Source organism: Chiloscyllium plagiosum, chromosome 15, assembly GCF_004010195.1.
Source record: "Chiloscyllium plagiosum isolate BGI_BamShark_2017 chromosome 15, ASM401019v2, whole genome shotgun sequence".
Classification (NCBI taxonomy): Eukaryota; Metazoa; Chordata; class Chondrichthyes; order Orectolobiformes; family Hemiscylliidae; genus Chiloscyllium; species Chiloscyllium plagiosum.
Genome location: NC_057724.1, coordinates 61,588,465 through 61,609,195, shown reverse-complemented (window position 1 = coordinate 61,609,195; position 20,731 = coordinate 61,588,465). Strand labels below are relative to the sequence as shown.

The following is a 20,731-nucleotide window of genomic DNA, read 5'->3' as shown; positions in this document are numbered from 1 at the left end:
ACCAATTAAACAGCATTAAACAAAGGCAGGCTGCCTCCCTTTCAGTGACTTCCCCTTGAGATCACAGTTTCTTCATTCAAGGAAACTTTTAATGACCACAAAACAACTTGTGGAAATTCGCTGCAGACAGGCAGGCACACCTAAAGTCGGAAATGTGAAACACTGGCAGGCAAGCCTTTGCATGGAGAGTTTCATTATGGCTTGCTATATCAGTTTTGCAGTATGTTCCTCTGGGATGTGGAAGGAGCTGTGCTGTCTTCTTTGAATTGCAATTATTTCAGCGATGAGCCTTACCTTACCACAACAGGAGCAATAGGCCACATGCTTACTGGGAGCTGTTAATGTATATTATCATCTTCAGAAATTCAATAAACTTATAACAATGTGGGAGAAATGGCATCACTTTAATCATTCTCTCCAACTGTAACCACTGTTACAATTCCCAACAAATCAAAACAACCAAATTTACTTCTGTGCCCAATGGAGAAACAGTAGACTGGATTTTCTCTTTAAAACTAGTTTAAAAATTAAATCAAATGATAGACAAACCTCAGTTGATGTATATTATCAATTATAAATAAAGTAGCAGATTCTGGGCAGTCCACTCTGCGGACATGGTGTCAAATTTGGCCACAAAGTCCTTCAAGACTTTAATCTTCCTCAGGTAGAAATCTAACTGCTTTTCTTCCAGGATTCTGCCACTGAATCTTGGTTGACAGCAGCTGACAGTCAACACAAATTCTTCAACAAAACAGCAAACTTCTCCAGAACCATCTTAGCTCTGCTCAGAACGGTATCCATGAGGTTGATCAGTGTTATATTGATCTGAACCCTCAGTGACAACTTTGAGCACTGTCAGTCTTCTCAGTCAATGCACTGAAGTTATAAAAACAGCTACAGCAGGCTTGTATTTACCTATTACCACCTCTTGGATTCAGTCTTTGGCTCCTCAGCCAGTCTGCACTGTACCAGGGAGTGACATCGTTGCGTGGTTTCAGTTATAGAATCCCTATAGTATGGAGGCTGGCCATTCGACCCATCAAGTCCACACCCTGACCCACCCACACTACCCTAACCCTGTGATCCTGCATTTTCCATGCCCAATCCACCTAACCTGCACATCCTTGGACTGTGAGAGAAAACCCACAGAGAATGTGCAAACTCCACTGAGACCCTCGCCCAAGGGTGGAATTAAACCCGGGTCCTCAGCGTTGTGAGGCAGCTGAGCTGCCGTGCTGCCCTGAATCAGTTTCTGTTTCCCGACAAACTTTATTTTCTGTTTCGTGTAGTATGAAATCTGCCTTTTAGTGAGGATCTGCCTCCAAAAAATACAAGTACTGAAATCAAGGTCAGGGCACTCTACAGAGCATTCAACAATTCATCTGTTCAGAGAACAGTTCACATATGCTCTCACTGTCACTGCAGACTGCAGATCACAGATTCCAGCACAGTCATTGACAAACTGTGAGCTCCAGGACACTTTGACAAAACTAGTCAGAGACCATTGATACCTCACTGAGTAAACAAAAGTAAAATCAACTGGGGGTGAGGGTGGGAGGACCAAAACCAATGGGGAAACAAATCCTTTCAAACTTCCCGGCATGCGGGATAAGTTAAAATTGCTCCTTTCATAAACATATGCGATTCCTTGGCTGCACTGAATTGGGTGACCTCAATATGGGAGCTAGTGGCAGCTTTTCAATTGGGCTCAGATTCATTGGACCAGGGGATCACCTGTCATTGAACAAGGGGGGAACATAGCCCTGCTTACTAACATCTGGCAGCTTGTGCTGAAACTGAGAGAGCTGTCTCACAGACTTGTCAAGCAACAGTCTGACATAGTCATACTGACGGAGCATACCTTACAATGTCCCAGTCAGCAGCATCACCATCTCTGAGTACGTCCTGTCCTATTGACAGGGAGACCATTCATCGGTGATCATACAGTGGTATACAGTCAGGAGGGAGTTGCCCTGCGATTCCTCAACCCCTCAATGTTGAAACCCATTAAGTCTAATGTCTGAAGATCATAGTTACAAGTCTAGGGAACAAGAGGGAATACCAGTCAACAAGAGGGAAGATCAAGTTGACCTCATTCTTACCTAACTGTCTGTAGCAGATGCAGTTGCCCATAACATTATTAATAAAATACTCTCTTTCATGTTGAGGATATTCTCCAGCATGTTGTCTGGCTCAGCAACTGTGCTAAATGGTACAAATTTCAAATAGATCTAACAACTCATCTAACAACTGGGTACTCTTGTGCTGCTTTGGGCCATCAGGAGCAGTTGAATCAAATTCATCCCCAATCTGTAACCTCAGAGCTCAGCACACCCTACTCTATCATTCCAACCAAGCTGGAGGATTAACTCTGACTCAATGAAGAGTGCAGAAGGGCTGACTGGGAGCAGAACTATCCTATAACTATGTGTTCGGTGCCAACCTGCTTAAGCTACAGCACAGGACTACTTGCATGCCACGCAATAGAAGCAACAAGTGATAGACAGAGCTAAGCCATCCTGCAATTAATGAACCACACAGGGCACCTCACACCTTCAAAGCATTATCTGAGCCGACATGGCACCTATCGTTAAAGTTCACTTGAGAATGTAACTTGAAAAAAAAAGTTCTAGGATTTACATATGAAAGGACTGAAACCAACATGGTCATTCTAAAAGATTAAAAATCACACAACACCAGGTTATAGTCCAACAGGTTTAATTGGAAGCACAGTAGCTTTCGGAGCGATGCTCCTGCATCAGGTGACAGCCTTAACAGACAAGCCAGGTCTTTTTCAATATATAATTTCAGTTACATCATACAGTAAACTTTTGCTATAAATTCGGTATCTTACGATCTTATACTCCACAACCACCTGATGAAGGAGCAGTGCTTTGAAAGCTATTGCTTCCAAATAAACCTGTTGGACCTAGTGTTGTGTGATTTTTAACTTTGTACACCCCAGTCCAACACCGGCACCTCCAAATCATGGCTACATTTATACAATATCTTTCATACATGCAGGACATCATCCACATGCAGCCCCTCAGTGATAAGATCCAAAGAAGTGAGGCTAGGCTGACAATATGTGATCAAGCTCATCCTTATTAATCCATTCACTCCCTCTATTTTAAGTGTGTATAACCCACATCCAATCCTGAGTGACTTCACATTCCTCGATGCAAAGCTTAAGAAAGCCATATATTCATACTCGAGTATTATTCCTATAATTGATTTGTTGATTTTCACTTCATTTTGGCAAGCCATTCTTCTTGTGTGAAACAAAATAAGCTTTTGGAGATCCAACAGATCCTTAACTGAATTTATATTAAAGATTCTTTACTGGCGAAATGTTGTAGATTATAGCATACTAATCTACTGCAATCCTGATTCAGTTTAGATGTCAATCCTGACACTTGAGCTGACAGCTGCAATGTCACTTATATGTTGATAAGAAGCAATTGCCCTGAGGCTAGGAAAGTTAATGGCATCTGGTTGAAGGCGTAATCTTTGATGTAATCTTCCAGACACAGCTCAGGGCAGAGATGGAAAACCAGCCATTTAACTCATGAACTTGAACTACAAGCCACCTTTTAAGTACACTGATTATGATCATTTAGAGTTTCTATTCCACTGGTTGAATGCTCTAGAAACTGTATTGAACCACTTCTGAAGTTATCACTTTCAAGCCTTTTGTATCTTGGGATTAATAATTCAATTCTATAGTTCAAATAAAATCGAAATATTACATTTGGTGCTTGGCTAATTTTCGCATAAGAGCTACTTATACATCAATGGAAAGCAGTTTAATTGCTGGCCATTCAATTTGCATCCCAAATATCTCCATACTGCTATGGTTCCTGGCTCCCAAACCCAGTACCAGCTGGTATTATTGGCACAGATTGTAACACAAGCATAAATGTGACTCTTTCAATGAAACATGCTGAGATAAGTAGCACTTCAAAAGCAATGAGCATAACTTAACTGCACTATGTAGTAAAATATCAGAACACAGACCAAAGGAGCATAATAAAAGAAAGATTGAGACTGAGTCAATATAAGGAATCTTTATGATGGGTCACCAAAGGTTTGATCAAAGCAGTATATTTAAAGCGACAATTGAATAGAGAGAGGGATGCACAACAGAGACACAGGGATGGAATTACAAAGTCTAGAGCCTGGGCTGTTGAAGGCAAACCACAAACAGTAAGGTCAAAAAAGTGGGGAACATACAAGAGACCAGAATTGGAGGTATGCAATGTAATCAAAGAGTTGAAGATTACAGAGATAAGGAGGGGCAAGAACAATGGAGGAATATGCAAAAATTAAAAGAAATGTTAACCTTCTGATGATGCTACTCCTTTAACAAGGCCATGCTGTCCTTGGTTTTTTTTTCAGAGATGTCGTAAAAGACACAGACTTCAAAAAGTCTGGGGATGAAGAGTTTCAGGTCCAATTTGATTATAGCTAACAGATACTGCCTCAGGCAGAAGCTTCAGGTTTTCAAGTTTTTTTAAAAACTTGTACAATGAAAGGGAAGTGGCCAGTTCTCCCAGATCAGCTTTTTTCTGATTTGGTTTGGTTTTTAGCAGTGATGTAAAAGCCACTGGACCCAAAAAAGCAGGTCCAGGCTGATTCTCCTCTCTCCTCTCCTGTAAGACCCTGTGTTTAATTTTACCTTTTATGCTAAGGGGTGTTTTTGGGGATTGTTGCAAGTATTTGGAACAGCCTCATTAAGTTGGGATGATCTGTTGGGTTTTCGGAGAGGCTAAGCTATTCAGTATTCTGTTCTTTTTTGTTTGTGTTTCATTTGGTAATCTTGTTAAAAAATGGTTTTGTTTAAAGCTACGTAGTTTGACCAACTGCATCCATCCTGGAATATCAATGTTACACCTGCTTAAAACAACTAGCAAAGTTAGGGTCTGGGCTACTTTCTCAAAATGTTTTGAGGGGGTCGACCCTGAAATGTTACTGAAAAGTACAATTGAAGTGCAAGTTCCTTTCCCTTTCCAATCACATTGGACCCACGCGGATGTCAAACTTTGGAAAACATAGATGGACATATTTGATTGATTGTTTTCACTCAATTATCTTTATAGGACATAGAAAGCCTTTTGAAATTCTTGGGTTTTTTTCATTAGAAATAGGATGGTTCTGAGTGGTTAGCACTGCTGCCTCACAGCGCCAGGGACCCAGGTTTCATTTCACAGTTGGGCGACTGTCTGTGTGGAGTTTGCACATTCTCCCTGTGACTCCGTGGGTTTGCTTCGGGTGCTCCAGCTTCCTTCCACAGTCCAAAGATGTGCAGGGTGAATGGATTGACCATGCTAAATTGCCCATCATGTCCAAAGATGTGCAGGGTGAATGGATTGGCAATGCTAAATTGCCCATTGTGTCCAAGGATGTGCGGGGTGGGGATTGCAGAGTTACAGAGATAGGGTGGTGGGTAGGTCTGCTGGGTGGAATGCTCTTTGGCAGGTCAGTGTGGACTCAATGGGCTGAATGGCCTGCTTCCACAAAGTAGGGATTCTATGATTCTAATTATCCACTCCTTTGGTTGTCCAGCCGAATTTTTACATGACAAAATATTGTGCAGCACTCTGCTTCATTGCACAGCCCACGAGCACTAACTTCATCCTTTCTGATATACATCAATCTCATTGCTCAAGAAGGATTACGTTTACTTTGTGTTATATGTATTATGCTTGTCTATATACCTATGACTGAATTTGCAATAGGAGTGTGAGTAAAATTTAGGTATTCTTGTTTATCCAACATTTCAATGAGTAGACTGGAGAATTTCTCAGGCGAAAGTGAGGACTGCAGATGCTGGAGATTAGAGTCGAGAGTGTGGTGCTGGAAAAGCACAGCAGGTCAGGCAGCATCTGAGGAGCAAAGGCCTTCATCAGGAATAACTTTAGGGAGAATTTCTCACATTACAGTCAAATATGAAAGTTCCATTGTAAGTAACTTGAAGCTCATCTATGAGCAGGTAGTTGTCAATAGTTGACTAAAGAAACTTGATGGATCAAATAATATTTCCATGTGAGTATCCATTTAGAGTAATATGCCTTTAGGAAGGTAGTGGTGTAGGCAATCCATTCAATCGCTAGGATAATAGCAGTTCTCCTTCAGTAAATATTGCTTGGAACAAGCTATTCATTGGCTGTGATTGCTAACATCTGGCTATTGTAATCATCAAAATTTAAAATGTCAATCCCCTACTGCTGTATACAGAAGCAACAGCTGTTTTAAGGAGCTAGTCTGTGAAATGGTTCAATTGTAATTGTGCTGCCTAGCATGGAATTGAGCTCTATAGGACAGGAAAGTGCCAAGTTTGTTGTCTGTTTTGTGACAAATCAGCTCACCTCACTGTCGTCAAAGCAATGATTTTAACCTCAACATCTCCTACTTAAGGAGCAATAAAAAAACAGTTATTCCACAGAGAAGCATACATCTGTGGATGTCAAATGAAGACAAGATTAGGTTCTTGTGTCGAGCCCTCTAAGATTAATGGGAGGCCATCACTCGCTATCCGCGCTCACACATAGCAAGTGGACACTTGGCAAAACTAATACCCATGAAACCACACACCAATAGTCAATGTCTTCAGGAACTATATAAAAGAAGCTGTACTAAAAGGTTTATTTCTGTATAATGTTGCAACATAAAGACTCCTCCTGGAATACCTCTGATTGCAGAGAGATTTACTCATTTTTACTGGAAGACTATATATATATGCAGGTGAGTTATTATCTTGGATGCATGTAGTGACACCAACACTAGTTCCTGAATTTGATGCACATTTTGGAAGTTAAATCAAAAGGCAGTGCATTGATTATCAACCATCAGCATAATCAGGAGATCAAAGTCACCAGCTGAAACTTGCTGCTTAACTGTTTTTTGTTCCTATCGAAGCCTACAGCTGTTTCTTGTTGTAATGTAAGAGTGGCTGACAGAGAGGACAGCAATGTAGAACTAACTGATGGTTCGCACATTACATTTTGATGCATTTTATCAGCCCAAGTCATGAATATGTTGCATTTATAGTTTCATATTAGACATGCACAATTGATTAATGTAAAGAAATAATATCACAAGCAACAGAAAGATGACACAAGCAATTCGCAATTTAACTTAAAACAAATGCTAAATCTCATATTCCAAAATGCCATTGGAAGTAATGAGTTGGTGACATCAAGCTTGGGTTAAAAAATGACAATAGACTATTGGAAGAAGGAGCCAGACACTGGGCAATAGGGAGCTTGACAGTTTTGAAGACTTATAAAAGAGTGAGTGAGGACAGGAACAGTGCACATTGTTACATTATCTCACTTCTGACTATTGTAGAGGTGACAGGTCAGCCTTACCCGTGGGAATATAAACAAATTGAAACTGCTCACGAAGCATCCTCTTAGCAAGTTAAAAATAACAGTGACTACACCAAATTCTGGGTTCATAGAGAGGCAGCAAGAAACCTTAGGACATGGAATACATTTCCTGTGGGAATCTCAACCTGTAACTTTGTTCAACAAACAGGATCTTTACCCAGAATCTTGGTGCTTATTTTATTTTTAGAAGGATGGAAAAGTTATTACTGGAGGGCTCCTGAAGTACACTTCCTATTTTAGAATATTCCATTTTAAATTGTTTCTATTCTTGTCCACAATTTGATATCAAGAAAATGTTTGTCTAATGTAATAGGCTGCTGAAGTTGGGTGCTTGTAGTGAAACCATTGCATATGTCTTACATTGTGAACAGCAAAGTCCATACATGTGCCTTTCAGCATCTCTACATTGAACTTGGGTAAATCCCAAGTATACTAAAACCCTGCAGCTTGAAAGACATACTCATTCAGGGTTATTTTTTTATTTACTCATGGGATATGGGCATCGCTGACAAGCCAGTATTTATTGCCTGCCCCTAGTTGCCCTTGAGAAGGTGGTAATGAGCTGTCTTTTGCTATATGTAATCTCACAATACAATTAAGGACAGAATTCCTGCATGGTGTACTCCAAATTCCCTGTGCAACAACAAACATTTCAATTGTTTGTTATCTCACCAAACTCCAAGCATTCTTCCATGAGTGAACTTTTCACAAAATTACAAATAACCTCCAGAAAAGGCCACACAGCCCAATAGATCCACACTGGAGTTTATGGCATCCCAACCTTTATCACATCAAACTACCAATATACCATTCCTTTCTTCCTCATGTACTTATATTCCACTAAAAGCTGTCAATGTTTTTTGCCTCCACCATTCTATGTGGTAACAGGTTCCAAATTCTAGCCACTCCCCAGTATGAAAATGTTACTCCTGAATTTCCCATCAGACTTATGATGACTATGTTGCATTAATTTCTGCTGGCTATCGCGTTTTTGGTAAAATTATGTTTAAAAAAATCAGCAATTAATTACTTCACATAGGAAACAATATCGCATGGTCAGCAATTATATTTGAATAACTGTTCATAAATTGGGAAAAGTATCTTTGAAGGAAACAAATTTATTATTACTAAAAGTACTAAGAGGAGGAGATTCATTAATGCCTTAATACAACAGTATCAAGCCAATACAGCACGGCTTTAACACCGATAGCTCAGTCAACTGATGATGTAAAGGATGGTGAAACATAAGCCAAGCCAATGATGCCCACATTCTGTGAGTAAATCAACATAAAGATCCCCAATTTCCATTGGCCAGAGAGCAGCAACATTTCTGGATTTGCCCCCGCCTTTTCCCAAAACCTGGCAGTTCCCGGTAGCATTAGCTGGAAGTACACATGAAAATACTGGATAAGGACTGATCCAGACTCAGCTATAATGATCTTCATAGTCAAACATTGCTGGGGCAAGTGTCAATATACACTTGCACCAGGTAGCTGGAGGCACTGGTGTGGTGGAATAGTTTGACATACAGCATACAGCATGAGTCACCTCAGGAAAAGCAAATTAAGAACCACATGCCACTGCATATCCTGCAGAACAGAAGATTAATAACGTGACCAGCATCTGTTTTCTGTCTCTTTTCTGAGTCAGCTTAGACTGACCCAAGCTCCTGTTCCACTGTATTTGAGCATATCTCAGAGTGAAGGGTGAACACCTGGACAACATCAGAAGACAGAGATAGCAGGTATGCCAGGAATGTGAGATTGACAAGATGCTTCCAACCACACCTCTCACTTTCAATCTCTTTGGGAGGCTCAGCAACCTTCAGCCTCACATTTTGCAAGTTAACCTTCAGCACTTTGTAACGGAGATGTTAGCCAACAATTCGGGTAAAAGAAAGAGAAGCTACAATGACCGATGCACATAGAGACTACCACAATCAAAACTATGATAATGCTTCACAGTTGCTATGTCAATAGATAGGATGCTCAAAAGAAAATTATTCAAGTTAAAACACTACTCCTAGAGTGAACAAAATGGCCTCTATATTCCATATCTGGCAAGAATTAACAATGGGCATTGTCTAAAAGCACTGTAAAAATATTTAGTTCCATTTAAAATAGACAAAGGGACTTCCTTAGATTTTCAGTGAGTGAATACACCATTGTGCTGTGGAAATGATGCCGAATCTAGCATAGATTGAATCAGCGATGTAACAGGAAAAGCTGCTCTGATTGTCCACAGTATTCAAGTTCAGGAATGGAGAAAATAAATTCATCAGGGATGAGTTTCATGATGGTCATCCAATGATCTTTGCAATCCTTCACCAAGATTGAATATGATTAAACTGGGAATGGTGGTCACGGTGCCTCTCACAAATTCCTCTCCCCTCTAATCTCCGATATTTCCATCCATCTGATTTCTTGAATATTCCCAATTATAACCGCTCCACCATTTTATGTATTTATTTTTATTTCTTTATTTTCTAAATGTTTTTCCCCGACAATTTATACTCAGGAATCTGAACCGACTTATCTTTGTTGAAAAAGTGTTGCTGGAAAAGCGCAGCCGGTCAGGCAGCATCCAAGGAGCAGGAGAATCAACGTTTCAGGCATGAGCCCTTCTTCAGGAAGAAGGGCTCATGCTCGAAACATCGATTCTCCTGCTCCTTGGATGCTGCCTGACCGGCTGCGCTTTTCCAGCAACACTTTTTTCAGCTCTGATCTCCAGTATCTGCAGTCCTCACTTTCTCCTACTTATCTTTGCACCTAAGATGGTGTATCCCAAAGATTTATCCTGGGCCCCCTTCTATATCTCATCTACATGCTGCCCTAATGTCAGTGTTTGCTTGCATATTGATGATGCCCAGCTCTCTCAGCCCCTCCACTGTCTTTACATTGTAACAATGCTCATCTAATCACCAGTACTAAATGAGCAGCATTTCCTTTAATATTAGGATGACTGCGACCACATTTCTTAATCACTGACACAAACCCTTTTCTGTCTGTCTCTATCTGTCTGCCTCACAACTTGTCAGGGGCTGAAAGAGATTGCTTCCAACCTTGGTATCACTCTTGAACTCTAGAGTAAGTTCTGGCTATATTTCCACACCATCACTAAACGTGTCTACTTCCACCTCTGTAACATCCCTGATACCATCCTTTCCTAAGCGTATGTGCGGAGAAAGATCTCATCCATGCCTTTGTCACCTTTGGACTTGACTATTTCAATATACTCCAGCTGGCCTCATTCTGCCTGAGGTCACCCATCATAACACTTGCTGTCCTGTTAATTATGAGAGATTGCAAAGATAAGATTCCTAGGGATTTGAGCATCCTTCTGCATGATTCCTAAAAGGCTAACATGGAGGTACTACAAGTAGTTAGGAAAGCTAATAGAATTGAAGTATTTATTGCAAGGAAATTTAATATAAAAGTTGGACTTCAGTAGGGACTTGTGATACCACATTTGGAGTACTGTGTATAGTACTGGATGTCAATGTGTTGGAACGGTTCAGAGAAGGATACTGGACTGAATTGGAGGGGAGGAATGCTGTGTTGTCTTATGGGAAAAATTGAATAGTCTAGGCTTGTATCTGCTGGAATTGAAAAGAATAAGAGCTGCTGTGTTGCCATAGTCTTACTAGACCATGGGGCTGCTCTGTTATTGAAGAGAAGCAACTGTGGTGACTGTAACCTGAGGGCCACCAGACCTCAGGCAAGAGATTAAGAAGGAGAGTCTTTCAAGGTAACCTCAAAGCAGTGATAGGAATTGAACCCATGCTACTGGCATCACACTGCCCTGCACACCAACAATCCAGCCAACTGAGCTGAACAGATTCCCAGATTAAGAGCAACTCTTGGCTGAAACATATAAGGTCCTCAAGACTCTTGACACTATGAGGACTATGGAAAAATTTATAACTAGAGGGTTACTGTTTAAAAATAAGATGACACTCATTGAAAATAGAGATGAGGGAAATATTTTGCTCATGGAGGATTTGGAATTAATTTCCTGAAAAGACAGTATCTTTGAACTCTTTTAATGAAGAGGTGGATAGATTCTTTATTAAGGTGGAGAAAGGATATCACGATAGACAGGGATGTGGATTTGCCATCACAGTCAGATCACCCATGATCATATTAAAATGTGGAACCAGCTGAAAAGGCCATACATCTGCCATACACCTCCGTCTGCACCTTGTTTGTTCACACAGCAATTGTATGAACATTTGTGAAACTACACTTGAAACACTTATACAGTTTTGTACTCCTTAGCCTCTGAAGAACATATTTACTTTGGACAGAGTAAAACCAAAAGTTACAAATCTGATTCCTCAGGTAAAGGGATTGTCCTTTAAGAACAGATTTAATGAACTCAAACCATATCCCATAGAAGGTAGAAGGAGAGCTGATTAAATCATATAAAATCTTCAAGGTAGGTGGCAGGAAGATGTTTCCCAGCACAGGTTTTTATTATATATATACTGATATCGATAAAGCAAATGAGATGGCAAAAGGTTTTCAAAGAATTTACAAGAGTTTTATTGTAAATACACAGTGTAGTACAACATGAAGTTTCACTTCTCCTTTCTGGACCCATTCCCTGTACCAAAATCAATCCCCTCCAGGGAAGAAACCAGCTCATTTTTTTTTTAACTTTAGAAACCTACCACCAATTAAACTAAACACCCAATTAACAAATTATAAAGACTGTCAGCAGGAGCAGTGTAGCAATATTAAAAATGAAAACAAAAGGCAAGGAAACAAGGTTGGGACTAAATAGTGTTCGGAATGGAAGATAATGCACTCCAGCCCATACGGTGCCCACCTCTCTTTGAAAGTATTGAGGGTGCTCCCTCTAAAAGGACACTCAGGCATGAATGCAGCAGCAGAAGAGAAGCAGGCAGTCGGGAATTATAACTATCTCCACGGCCCACTACCTGAAGTAGACAGGACCCACAAACAGGCCAAAGGGAATGTCCTCCAATCCGCCTGTAAGGCCACCTCTGCAGAATCCAGCTGTGCTTTGTCTTCCTTTCCTAAAAAAACATTCCAAAGATGCCCATTGCCTGCGCCCATCACTGGCTCCTTCAGCCAGGTCCAAGAGTAAGCCAAGCGTTGTCCAGCATCAACAGTGCCAGAACAACAAAATTTGGGAGGATAGGAAGAGAGAGACAGGACCAAATTAAAATGGAGTCTCTAGCCCCTGTGATGCCTTCCTTTCAAAATGCACCTTTTTTTAAACTTAAGAACTTTAAATGTAACAGTTTTGTCCAGATTAATCTTTCTTCATAGCGGCCTTTCTCATTGCTACCAGCACTTGCTGAGTTCTTCTCACTTCCTCTTCACACAATGTGAGCACCAACTCCCTTTTTTGATGAATTTGAGCACACATTTGTCTTTAGAGACTACCAGCAAAGCCATAGACCTTGCGATTCAGATCTCTGACAAACTGGGTGTGCTTAGTTAGGCAACCTTTCCAATGGCAGTGTCTTGGGTCAGTCTCATTCTTGGTGACACGGTGATCTTCTTGTGCAGGGCAAATGCCATAGGACGTGTGATTACCATTCCTACAGCATCAGCAGCAGATGGGGAGAATCCAGCTCATTTGTTTTATCCATTTTTTCTTTTTTTTTTCTTTTATAATTTTTGGGTTTTTTTCTTTAGCTTTGCTATATCCAACAGTGTTATCACACACAACCAACTGGCTGTTTTCCCACCACCAAATCACCCATGGGACTTTTCATTTATTACCCATCACCACTAAATCATCCCTGTTTTCAGCTTATTAAATAACATGTCGAACCCAGCTTTTAAATACTAACATCTCACAAGTGCCAGCTGCTCTCAAACATCTCTGAAAGCTGATCTGTTTGAGTCTGATTAAAACAAAATCTCTTTGAGCCTTGAAAGGATTTGTATTTCCAACTCTGATACCGGGTTGGCCATTTAAGACAGGGATGGCCAGAAGTTTATTCACTTGAAGGATTGTGAGTCTATGGAATAGAGTGTTGTGGTCATTGAGCTGGTCAAAATTCTTTTGTTCTTGTATTATTGACACAGTGATCAATAGATACTGAGGTATAGGGATAGTACAGAAAGAGAAGCAATCAACCATGATTTTGCTCAATGGCTGAATAGTCTTCCATTCCTCCTGCTTCTTATGTTCTTATGAGCGACAGCCTACATTCTAAAGAATTCCCCATTAACAATTATTGTCAGAGCCTGTGATGTTATAAAAGCCTGGCAAGGTACAGGAGCTTGCTATTTTTCATGGAACTGAACTCCAAGAAAAGTAGGTGGTTTCAGAAGATCGACTTCCAAATCTCTAGTGACCCATCATGAGATATGAAGTGAAAGTTGTTCACTTCCGATGGAGGAAGCAGAGAAATAGATACGTGTCTGAACATTGACATTCTGAGCTCGCACTAATGTAGTGATTCAGAGAAGAACAAGAAAAAGCACAAACATAAAAGCGATGAGTAAAAGACAGACAGAAAGCCAGGTGAGGGATGGAAGTAAAACGTGGAGAGAGGAGCCAAGAGAACTTGTTCAGATTACTATCAGAGATCGGGCAGTGAACACAACAAATGAATGGATGGATGAAGAGATATGTGACTCGAAATCATAAATAAGCTCCCGACATTGAAAAGCACACCCAATGTTAAATTCAAATTTATTCAATTATTTTAGGGGAAGGAAGAATAAAGAAATACATTTTGGACATCAGGGAATGGAAAACAGGCAGCTCATTCAGTGGAGCCAACGTTACAAATGTAACAAGCTGTGGGTGGGATCACTTGGCTAATTATGGGACTTGCACCTCTTATTTTTGAACAAGTACTGCCCTTGGGAAGTGTTTACCAACATGAGGGCCCAGGGAGCTCCATCATTCCCAGCAGCACCAGAGTTCAGAAGCGACGAAGGCCAGTCTGAAGAGGATCATGGCTGCCCCAGATGGGCAACTCACAGGGCTTTATGACAAGTGATTCCAAAGGAGGGCTAAAGAAGCATCTTGGGCTGGGGTACTGCCCTAATGTGTGCAGTAAACACCTTGATGAGTGGAGCCTTTTCCTTCCTGCTTTTGTACATGTAGGAATTTTACATCTGTGTTGCCTACAGCAACTCAACTGCCCACGCCATACTTTGGCACAGACACCTTATTATAGAGGTCAGTTTTAGATATGTAATAATTTGTTTACATATGGTGGATGCAGGTATGGCAGATGGGTGGGAATGTGGCAAGCTGAGCATCACACACATTTTACATGCCCACCCCCAGCCAAAAACATACCCAGAGGGGCACGCAGTATCCTGCTCTTTGACCCCAAACTTCTGAAAATGACTGAAGCCTAACACTGTTTCTGGCTCCAGCCCGCGGCAATCAGTTACGCTCTCCTCCTGCCCAATCTTACCTTTATAAAACTGATCTGTACAGATGTCTTATGCTGAGCACCTGCAACACCTGGAATACTGTAGATTCATTGGAGAAAATAATAGCTTTTTGAATCAAAGCTTTGTCATCCCCCACTACAGCCTTACATAAGGAACAGAGAAAGGCTGCACTAATCTGAATGGTTCCTGTATACTCTGGCGTGGTTTTTAATTACATTTTCAAATGCAGTTTCAAAGGATATATATCCCAGAATCTCAGAGTTTTATTTTAAAATGTATATTAAAAAGATATCCTCGGATTTCCTGTCTCAAAATATCATTTCAAGCCAAAAGATTGGATTGGGATTGTGAGTCTTCTGGTCACTAAGGGAGCTCAAAGTTCTCTGCAGCTCTACCCTCAACACCTTTCACAATCAAACCATTTCCAACAAATTACAGCTAACTTCATAATCTTCTCTTTACTTCTTCACATCCAGGCAAAGTTAAAAATCACACAACACCAGGTTATTGTCCAACAGGTTTAATTGGAAGCACGAGTGTTTGGAGCACTGCTCCTTTATCAGGTGGTTGTGATCATCAGGAGTAGTGCTCTGAAAGCTAGTGCTTCCAATTAAACCTGTTGGACTATAACCTGGTGTTGTGTGATTTTTAACTTTGTACACCCCAGTCCAACACCGGCATCTCCAAATCATGACATCCAGGCAACTTTCCCTCATCCTTTCCAGAAGGTTTCTGCTATACTTTGAGGTCATTCATGAGTAGATTTTCTTAATAGGATAAGATCACTGATTTTGGACAGCCACACACAAGGTCATCATAGCTCAGATATCCAATAGCAGTGTGTGTTGTGGCCCAATCTCTGTAAAACCTCAACAATCACCTATCAACCTGGGACAGACTAACTGCTGGAAGTACAGAGTTAATGATTCTACTCCTGTATGATGATAACACAGTGAAGGGTGTGTTTGCCTCCATTATATCAAACAAAATGACAGTGAATTATTATCATAAGGACCTTGTCAGCAAAAGGTAGGAAGAAGTGACAAGGCTGCAGCAGAAGGTCAGAGGAGGAGGTGGAAGGGTGCAGTGGTAGACTTCAATGTGGGCTGAAGATACTGCAAGAGTTGGAGAAAGTATTTAGAAAAATATTCTAAGTGGGCCAATTAAACATTAAAGAATATGACAGATTAAGGGAGGGACAGAATTTTGTTGTTGGTGGCACTGCTCTCTTGATCCTCTCTTGTTTTGTAGCGAATGACAAAGAGTAGGGGAAAATCAGGTGGGGATACACATGGCAGTATCTTTACCTTTTTCACCAAGGAAGAATACTTCTCCCCCTTTCCTACCACAGGGCATAGAATGTCTCCCCTCCCTTGCCACAGATCAAGGAGGGAGTAGTGGTCTACCATGTGGAAATGGCAGAACCAGAGAAACCTCCACAAACCAAAAGAGGTTTACATGAAGATGGCCACCAACAGCAGGATTCTCTCTCTTCTTTACTCTGCCACGTTTTTTCTTCAAGGTTGAGAGCATTTTTTTAAAGTGTTTTCATCCAACGTTTGCAGGATCTTCAGCCCACATTGAAATCTATCTTAGCACCCTCCCACCTCTCCTGATCTACAGGCCTGTCACTTACTCCCATCTTGCGCTTTCAGTGTCCCATTGGGAATGTGCCATGATTAAATAAAGCACAATCACTGCAAAACCCTCTTGTTTCCCTTTGTTTTAAATCCTGACATTAAGATTAACTTTATCATAAATTTCCAATGTGCTTCTTCCTTTCCCAATTTATTACCATCCTGGGTAATATTAGGCAAAATGAACTAGACACCATCGCTACATATTAACACAGAAACATAGAAAAAAGGTGCATGAGTAGGCTATTCGTCCCTTCGAACCTGCACCACATTTCAATACAATCATGGCTGATCATGCAATTCCAGTATCCTATTCCTGTCCTCTCCCCATACCTCTTGATCCCTTTAGCCTCACGGGCAAAGGTTAGCTCCCTGTTGAATATATCTAATGAACTGGCCGCAATCGTTTCAGTGGGAGAGAATTCCACAGGCTCACAACTCCCTGAGTGAAGAAAATCATCCTCATCTCAGTCCTGAATGGCTTACTCCTTCTTCTTAGACTGTGATCCCTTGTTCTGGGGTTCCCCAACATTGGGAACATTCTTCACACCTAGACTGTCCAGTTCCATCAGGATTTTAAATGTGTCTATGAGATCCCTCCTCACTTTCTAAATTCCAGCAAATACGAGCCCAGTCTTTCCTCATATGTCAGCCCTGCCACCCCAGGAATCAGTCTGGTGAATCTTCACTGCATTCCCTCAATAGCAAGAATGACCTTCCTCAGACTAGGAGACCAAACCTGCATATGATACTTAAGGTGTGGTCTCACCAAAGCCCTGTGTAACTGCAGCAAGATATCCTTACTCCGACAGTCAAATCCTCTTGCAATGAAGGAAGTTTATTTGGAAGGACTAGTTTTTGGAGTGCTGCTCCTTCATCAGCTACTTCATGAAAGAGCAGCGCTCCAAAAACTAGTCCTTCCAAATAAATCTCTGGGACTATAACCTGGTATTGTGTGATTTTTAACTTTGTCCACTCCAGTCCAACACCAGCACCTCTACATCATGGCTATGAAGGACAGCATGCCATTAGCTTTCCTCAGTGCCTGCTGCACCTGCATACCAACTTTCAGCAAGTGTTGCACCATGACACCCAGGTCTTGTTGCACCTCACCTTTTCCTAAACTGCCACCATTCAGATAATATTCTAAATGTACTGATGCTGGTAAGGGATTGGTTCAACACACAGCCTTTTAACTGTGGCACTTCAGCAGTTGAGTTAAAGGACCCCTCTGTCTGATGGCCACTGGCAATCCAATTCTAAGAGGTCCCAATCTGCAGCACAAAACTGGCCTGATGTTTCACTGACTGATGGCTATTGGTAGTGCCATTCAGCCAGGCACAGGTTGGCTGGTGGGAAAAACAGGTAATGCCACACCGGTGCAGTAGAAGGTGCTGTGCAAAAGTGACCTACCAATTATGGGATGCTCAGAGCTGGTTTTGAGAATTCAAAGCATCCAGTGTTCCTTTCCTTGCCTAGCAGCAAACTTCACAAGCAAACAAAAAAAAGTGAAACAAATAAGTGTTAATTTGCATACCAGCACTTGCCAGATTTTGCCTCGGGAGTAAATGGTAGCCTGTGTTTTTGTGCGTGGCAATGTGTGGCATGCAGACAGTTAAGGTGCACCTGCAGACAGTCCTGCATTGTGAGAGATCCGTAAGCAAGCCCAGCTGTGTGACTGTGAGTGGATCAAAGCAAACAACTGACAACAAGAAACCTCAGAACAATTGCAGATTCTGAAGAGTAGATGGGTGTGGAATATTATTGTTTTCATACGAAACCCTCCTTGAAATGATCAACAGAACAAACAAAAGCTGTGTTGTGTGTGCTTATTCCAGGCAGTCTGCATTTGGTTACGTTGTTCTGCAATGTGTAGAATTTTAAATGAATCATTACGTCCATTAGACTTGTTATCTTTCACCTTAGTTGTGGATTGAAGCCAAAGTCTATCATCAAGGTTCGTGTTATAATAAACCCAGCCAAGCAAGGCAATGGCAGATTATGCTCATTCTGCAGCGATTATGTTATTTGGTAATATGAGGAGGCCAGCATGGTCATTTTGCTATTTAAGGTTCCAAGATGACAATCTTAGTGTTGGAAGATTGTAGCCAAGTCAACCACCTACTGCAGCATGGTAACACAATACCTAAACCAGGAAGGTACATAATACTAAGGATTGATCAGTCACTTGGACCATTAATTTGACTAGAGAAATAATCATGTGGTTAATTCCTATCACTCAACATCATTTAGTCCCTCAAGCCAAGGCCTCAATGAGTCTTATCTGGAGAATAACAGGATGTTTACCAGTACTCTGCCCAGTAAGCTATGAGTTTTAGCTGCTTCAACACTCACAATAACTCACACACAGTAATTATCTCAAAGCTCTTACTGTTGTCAAGCTCTGCTTCAGTTCCATGGACTTAAGGAGGTAGGATATTGGAAGAAGTAGAGTGTTCCATAATCAGATAAATTGAAACAGCCTTCACCTTCTTGATAGTTTAATTCTCCAAGCTCAGATACATGGTGCTGGATTTCTGTTTATGTCACTTTTCACTGCTCTCCTGATGGATCAGCAACATTTGATGCCCAGCTTTTCTGTTTACTTGACACATTGTTCCCATCGAAGGCCTGAACAGTTAAATGAGTTCAAGGACTGCTTTTAAAGTGCCCAGACAAAATCACACACTTTCCTAGCTAAGCATCAGTCACTGCAAAAACTGTAATTGTTTTACCCATAAAGTATTTCTTGATCTGAACCAGGCTCTTGTTGGTTCTCCAAGTTCTATTTATCATGGCATTTACCTCATCTATCATAATGTTATCTTCTGTCAAGGAAATACGAATGCAAAGTTACAATACAATCAAATTCACCAAAAACAGGCTGACATTCGAAATGGCTCACTTGGTTCCCTGCCCATTGCCCATTTTTGTAGCTGAGCCCTTCTGGCATTTCCCTTTCTTCTAGGTTAAGTGATGTCAATGGTGATGACAGCAGATCGAACCACCTTTGAGTTGGGGATAAAGGAAATCAGTCAGGCTTCCCAGCCTTGATTACAAAGTGGTGAGTCCGGGTGGAATGTGCATACCTGTGAATGCAAAGTCAGGACTGCTCAGCTATTACCACATCCATTTTCATTATCAAACCTCAGGGCTGAGATTTCATAGTGGGTGAGATCTGCTCTTGCACCCAGCCATGGCCAATGGTTCTGCAGTGAAGAGTTCTCACTAGTCAGATGGAACAAATCTGTAGTGCTTTCACTTTACCAAAGACTTCAGCAATAGCCGACTGACAATCTGGTTTACAGTCTCAATCAGTCATGATGCCTATGTACTTTAAACCACTCCCACAGTCCACCTCCACAAAGTACTTATGGATTTCTCATTTTCAAATGTTCAGGCGCTACTTAGGCTTGCATTGGGGAGGTATATTTTTGGAGTCCAGTTGGAAACTCCCAGTATTGGAAGTTCTGGTCCCTTCCAAAGCCCAGCAGAAACTCACAGTTTAGCTGAGATCAACCAAATGTCTCCCTTTAGAATTGGTGAAGGAGTGCATCAGATGAATTAATCATTTTCCATCCTTAATGTCAAGGTACAAATTTGGAGAATAATCTCAGGTGAGGTGCTTAAGACAGTTAGTAGCTACAAGACTAAAACTGACCAACAGTCAGCATGCAGCCAGTAAAGAGATTAGGAACTATCTCAATGATATGCCATTTGTCCATGCAGGTATATCAAATTAACTGAAATCAAAGTTAATTCCTGTCAACAGCAAAATAACTGTTTTAGAGTCATAGAGAGGTACAACATGGAAACACACCCTTCAGTCCAACCCGTCCATGCCGACCAGATATCCCAACCCAATATAGTCCCACCTGCCAGCACCCGGCCCATATCCCTCCAAACCCTTCCTATTTAAATACCATCCAAATGCCTCTTAAATGTTCCAATTGTACCAGCCTCCACCACATCCTCTGGCAGCTCATTCCATACACGTACCACTGTCTGCGTTAAAAAGTTGCTCCTTAGGTCTCTTTTATATCTTTCCCCTCTCACCCTAAACCTATGCCCTATACTTCTGGACTCCCCGACCCCAGGGAAAAGACTTTGACTATTTATCCTATCCATGCCCCTCATAATTTTGTAAACCTCTATAAGGTCACCCCTCAGCCTCCAACGGTCCAGGGAAAACAGCCTCAGCCTGTTCAGCCTCTCCCTGTAGCTCAGATCCTCCAACCCTGGCAACATCCTTGTAAATCTTTTCTGAACCCTTTCAAGTTTCACAGCATCTTTCCGATAGGAAGGA

The 20,731-nt window shown here is 41.3% G+C and overlaps 1 protein-coding gene and 1 pseudogene across 5 annotated transcripts in view; both read right to left on the bottom strand.

Moving 5' to 3' along the window:
- col4a6 (collagen, type IV, alpha 6) overlaps positions 1 to 20,731 on the bottom strand; it is a 421,315-nt gene that overhangs the window by 390,849 nt on the left and 9,735 nt on the right. The window lies entirely within an intron of this gene.
- Positions 12,037 to 14,424, bottom strand: LOC122557384 (annotated as a pseudogene).